This window comes from Ischnura elegans, chromosome 5 (genome assembly GCF_921293095.1).
Source record: "Ischnura elegans chromosome 5, ioIscEleg1.1, whole genome shotgun sequence".
Taxonomy (NCBI): domain Eukaryota; kingdom Metazoa; phylum Arthropoda; class Insecta; order Odonata; family Coenagrionidae; genus Ischnura; species Ischnura elegans.
Genome location: NC_060250.1, coordinates 132,728,321 through 132,734,628, shown reverse-complemented (window position 1 = coordinate 132,734,628; position 6,308 = coordinate 132,728,321). Strand labels below are relative to the sequence as shown.

Here is a 6,308-nt window from a genome sequence, read left to right as displayed (position 1 = left end):
TTGAAGGTTTACGCTTAAGGCGTTGTTTGAATGAATGAAGTAGTATATATATATATATGTATTCATTCATTCACACGACGCCTTAAGTGTAAACATTCAAATAAATTTAGAGGTATATATATAAACTAACATAAGTACTACGTAAATATTCGTGTGCACTAACAGCAATGGAAATAAGCGCTTTTTGAGCTTACAGTCCCGCGTCGTGCGCTTTTCAAGTGATGATTGCCGTGACCGTAGGCACAGCAACCGATTCGTCCATCTCACCGCTGCTGTGATCAAAGTTCTTTCCGTCATTTGCTTGTAATGACTCCCTCCTACTTATTCCCTCTGTTCTTTTGACCTATTAGTGCCCATCACTTCGTTAGTGAACGCCTCATTCGCTATCAAATTTCTTTTCTGTTTTTTTAGCTCACGATTTGTACCATTTGAATGACGAAAGTATTCTTCCTTTTTCGATATTTTTACAGGATGCTTCAAGGTTGTTATTCGCTATGAAAACAATAATGCGGCCTTGCCGGGATTCGAGCCCAAGTCTTCCGATTGCCGGTGAGTTGTGTCGCGAGAGATCGCGAAGGATATGTCTGTATGTGTGTACATTTGGTAGCAGCATTTGAGCGCTAGGGGATGAAAAACAAGAGTATTTGGGATGGGTAGGCGGGTGTGTGGGAGGGGGGATTATTGGAGGAGTGGGGGGGAGGGGGAAGAATTCGGGACTGGACGAGGGCTTTATGTACACACACACACGCGCACACACACACTAGACTTTACAAGGGAGGTGGGAGGCTGAGTGGCAGGAAGGGTTTTGGGGGGGGTTGGTCGTTCGGAAATGCTTCTACCTCGTACGGGGGGGCGGGGAGGGGTGGGGTGGGGGTGGAGGTGTCCGAAAGGAGAGAGAGAGCCGATACACAAACGAACGAACGAACGAGATGGTACGCACGCACCACTCGCAGATGTGCACGCACCGGCAAACAGGTGCACGCACGCACTCCCAGAGGTACGGTACGCAGCGACGCCGGGAAGGAAGGAGGATGAGTGAGGCCCTCGCGCGCCCTCTATCCTCGAAATAATGAATTACGCACAACGGCGCGCGGCCAAAGATAAAATTTTACGGTTTTGGGTTTTGCCGAATTCGGCGCAAATGACGGACAGGAGGCGTGGGGGGGGGGGGGGGGGGGGGAGGCAAGAATTCGGAATGGCGTTGGGGAAAAAATTCGGTGTTGTAGGGAGAGAGAGAAAAGAAGGGTTGTTCCCCTGGCTGCGTCATATAGGGGGTGGGAGATATTCCAAAATGGTGGGGGGGAGGGTGGTGGTGTTGGAAGCGCCGTCACGGAGTCTGGTGGCGGCGCGGCTATATCCGACCGACAACCACCCACCCCCGACCACCGCTCTCTTGTCGTTGCGTAAAAATTCCGAGGTGGGAGGGAGAGAGTTGAAATTTAAAATAAAAAAAGCCAATCGCATTTGAATTTCACCTCTCGATCCTCTCTCTCCTCGCTCATGAAAAAATCACAGCCCACGAACAACAAGGAGGAAGGGGGGAGGGAGGTAGAGGGGGTTTCCATGGGAGAGAGAGAGAGAGGGGTGGAGTAATATGATCTCCACAGAATCGCGTGACGTCATCCGCATCTGTATTCGTGATGTCTCGTTTTATTTTCCTTGAAGAGGGGGAGGGGGTGGATTTCTCTCCCCCTCTCCCCCTCCCTCTCTTCAGCACTCTGAATAGTCGGCATCTCGCGTTCCGAACGAATAAAATCTATGATCGAGCCATTCTCCCTGTTAGATTAGATGCGATGTGGGGTGGGGATGGGGATGATGCCGTTTCGAAAGAAAGAGACCATTAACGAAAATATGACGGTTTGACCATTTCAATGGACGCTGCGGATTGGTTGCCAGGGGCTGGGGGAGGGGGAGAACGGCGCCAGAAATGGGCGAAACTCCCCTTGAAGGGGCGGCTGGGTGATATTGCATCAGGGGGAGCGGTGGAAGGCACGAACATGAGCCGTGCGGAATAGTTTCGAGGAATCGACCCAAAGGTGCTTTATTAGTGCAAGTGGCTGCGTTAGTGTGTGCATTATCTAAAGTCCTGCGGAAAGGAATACCTCGGAGGCAAACTGTGGAAACCGATGCCCGGCGAAAATTTTAAATTTGATGCGGTTGTCATCATCAGTGAGTCTGAACATCCAAGGGTGGCTCAATGCAGCTCTGAACTCAATTCTTTCTAAATTAACATAATTTGTCTGTTTTTTATCATTCATCACTAGCATGTTTAACAAAATCTCGCATCTCGTCGTGGAAATTACTTATAATCATAATTACATATTCGTTCTTTTCCACTAATTTTTAAAATTTTCACGAAATGTTTCACCACTAGCAGTACATTTCACGTATATTTTTATGGAAAAAATGCGAAGAAAAGACCGATTACATAATTGTGATTAAATAAATAAATAACTAGATTTTAAAAGAAAAACACAGGAAAAAGGACCCTCGACGACTTTTTTTCCGAATATTCGCTTTGGTGGTACCAAAATTGGAACGATACGGAGTAGATCCCTTCGCAAGGGTGACAAGCAAAATCGTAACGCATTCAACATTTTATGGAAGAAATTATTTACTAGTGTGCCATTTTCTATGCTTATATTCTGTATAATGTAGTCATTTGTTTACATAAGTGTAAGCGCTGGAAGCGTTTTTCTCGATATTTTACAAAGATAGTTATGTGATTCATTTCTTGCCTTCCTTTCCCTTGGGCTACAACCTTGTCGCGGTGGAAAGGCTGGCGCGTTCCTTTGACCCCTAGAGCTGCGCTGGCGGGATTAATTCGCAATTATTCCCGATAGGACCACCCATGCCAGATAGATAGAAGGATAGCAGCCAGACGAAAGGTAGTCCAAGTGATGGTGTCGCGTGAAAAATACTGTTGGAATGGAAGTGGGAAACCCTACCAACTATCTCTTCCCTGAAAACATTGAGTTTGATCGAACTAGCCTTGGATGGAATCGCGGGACCCAGCCCTTGAAGGCGGGTGTCGTAGCTGGCAGTAGCATGAGGACAGAATATCAGGAAATAGTGGAAAACAGTTTCCGGGAGATTGAAATTTGACAGAATGTAGAGGAAAGATAGGACAATTTTAAAATTGGAGTAGTCAAAGCGGCTGCTAAGTCAATTGTCTACGTTGGCAGTAAAAGGATAAATAAGCCTTGGGTTACGGAGGAAATGATAAAAGAAATGGAAGAGAGGAGAAAGTGGAAGAACGTAGACACAGAATAGGGTAAAAGACAGGGTGTATAGAAAAATCAATAGGGATGTGCGAGTACTCGAAAATTCGAGTCGAGTCGAATAGGTGGTACTCGATTGGAGTGATTCGAGTAGTTTCGGTTACAGAGCTGTTGAGGCCAGTTAGTTCAGAAATCTGCCGACAGATGGCGTTATCATGAAACTCGTGTAATAATAAATAATATCGTTTATAAAGCGTTCTAATGTCTTGGCTTCTATATATTCAGCTTTAGTATACGTAGCAATCAACCACTATAGTAGTCGCCGTGGGTATCCTAATATCTTTTTCGTCAGCCGCGTCTTCCGCCCCGGTGGCGTATTAGGAGTAATGAGAGTGGACCGCTACATCGCTCATACTTTCTTATTCGATACTTTTGTACCCTAACATACTTTCTTTACTCAAATGCCAAGATAAAATGTAAATATTGTTAAGATTTCTATAATTAAAGTGTAGCTTTTACGTTTCAGTTTTTCCCGGTGTTTGACGTCACTAGCTGTGTCATCTTTTTAGCCTTTTTGAACACTAAGTACGTACAATGTTAATTTAATTTCTCCATATTTCCGGTGCAACCGCGTCGGTTATATGCACCGGAAATATGGAGAAATTGGAACCTGAACACCGCGGAAATCTACGTAGTCACAATGTTAATTTACGTTTATTCCTTTGTTGCGTTTAGATTCCATCTTGAAATAACAGAAAATAGAGTCTATGGTTGATAAAACGAAGTAAGAAATAAAGAAAAATTATTTTCTTGATTTACAAAGCTAAGTTCTATAGTTCGTTCGCTTCATCCACTAAAATTCATGAATGTTCAAGAACCATGTAAAACGTTGGTATAACTTTTAATAAATCTTCCCAATGTTCCCAAACGTTGCAAATTTGGAAAAAAAAGTACTTGTCCAGCTACACAAGTCTGTTGCCGAAAACATTTTTTCTGCAGGCAGCAGACTCCTGAGCATGTTGAACAATAAGTTTTTCTACATGAGAATTTTAAAGATTCAAATATAATATTAACGTACACAATCTTAATTAAAATTGCACAAATATCTGTTTTGAGGGTTCTTCTGAGCTGCTTGGATACTTGGATACTGAGCTTTGACGATATATTACTAGAGATTAATTCATTTCAATTTTGCTCATGGAACTGTTTAACACTCATTAATTTTATTCATCTCCCAATTGTGACTCAATCACCATTAACGCTCCTCGTTATCTTTCATTTTTTTACATCAAGCTAAGCATTCAGAATAGAAAATTTGCAAGGAGATTGAATAAAATGACTATAGGTCGGAGCATGAATTGCTGTATTGCCTAGTTATGCATAGAATTACCATTCTTGAATCGACTCGATACTCACGAGTAGTTTTCAACTCGACTCGACACTCGACTCTAGGTCAAAAAGTACTACTCGCACATCCCTACAAATTAATATTCGATTACGGCGTGAAACTAAGAGATCAAGGGAGGCTTGGTGGAAAAGACTGTGAGGAAATGGAAAAGTTTCAGAAAGAAGGAGAGGTATGCACGTTGTACGCCAAAGTTAAGTCGCCATCGGGAAATAAAAGAGGGTAACGCATGACTAAAATTAAGGCTAAAGATGGAAGAATGCTAACCGAGCGAGAATAGGTACTGAGTAGATGGAAGGAATGCGTGGAGGATCTATACGACGTAAGGAACAGGCCAGAGAGATTGACTTACAAGAGGATAATCTTGGGCCGAGGATCCTAGGCGCGGTAATCGATAGAACCCTTCGTGATATGAAGGCCCCCCTTCCTCTCGCTGAGCGGATGAGTCGTTCTAGTCCCTCCGACGGGTCCATGTTTTTGTCATTATTATTATTATTTGATTTATTACTTTACACCTGCATATTTCTTGGTTTTAAAAGTCGCATTGGACTATTAACTTGGCTAAAATTCTATTGTTGTGACTGTGTTTTTCCAAAAATAATATATTAAATTAATTACAACATGTAAAACTTACAATTTCCAATTCATGTCAATTTACATAAGCAAGGCAGAAGAAATGCAGTGATTGTTGTATGTTAGTTAAGGTTTCACGTCGATAGCATCGTACTCAGCACTCTTATTAGAAAAATCGTTTAACGGGTCAATCATCTTTCGCCTTAATCGGGGAAATAGGATGGAGAGCGAAGGGGTTGAGAAATTCTTTCTTCTTGAGAACGATAAAAGGGGAGAATGGACGGAATACAAAACTCACATTGGAATGAATAATGGTCTTCCGTTGTACAGTGTAGTAACACAGTTGTCGTTTAATTTTCATCGCCGAGCAATGTGCCAAGTTGTCCTAAATAGTCCATGCATAGGCAGCAGGCTTACTCGCCCCAGGTTGGCGACGTTTATTCCATACCATAAATAAACATTTCGAAAAGATATATAAAATTCTATAGCATTAAATTATGACCGCTTCTTTTTTGTTAATTTAAAAGTGAATGTTTTTTAATTATATTACTATAATAATTAATTTCGGCAAGATTTACATTTCAATTTAAAGAACTACACTTCAAGATTAAAATTTTATATTAAATATTGAGGTCAGGGAAAGGATTTTAAAATCCCTCCAAATCCAAATCCCTCGTTGGGAACTCTATTAGCATCGTGCACACTCTTTAAAAAATTGGTTGCAGAGGGTAAATCATTAAATAAAATATTTTTTTAAATGTGAATAAATCCATAAAAATCGTAAGGGATACCTTAGTAAACTCTATCATCGACTGATTGCGGTATTCATCGGAAATTCTCGCCTTTCCCGGGAGTCTCGACCGGTGTCGAGAAATCTCGAAGGGGCGAGACTTCTCGACTCCCGTCAAGACTCTCTCTGCGGCGAGAGTCTCGTCCCGACAATGCCGAGAAATGAAATTGTCGTCTCGACCGCCGAGACGAGACTCTCGCAAAGCACTAGAGATAACCCCGGCCACGTGATTGCACGTGCGATTGTGGTGACACCTGCACGTAGGTGAGTGCGTGTCGGGGGAAAATACCCCACTCTCCGTAGAGGCACCAACGCACAA

At 42.7% G+C, this 6,308-nt stretch overlaps 1 pseudogene; it reads left to right on the top strand.

The window, feature by feature from the left end:
- The first annotated feature begins 2,505 nt into the window (after window positions 1-2,505).
- Window positions 2,506-2,601, top strand: LOC124159906 (annotated as a pseudogene).
- The last annotated feature ends 3,707 nt before the right edge of the window (window positions 2,602-6,308 follow it).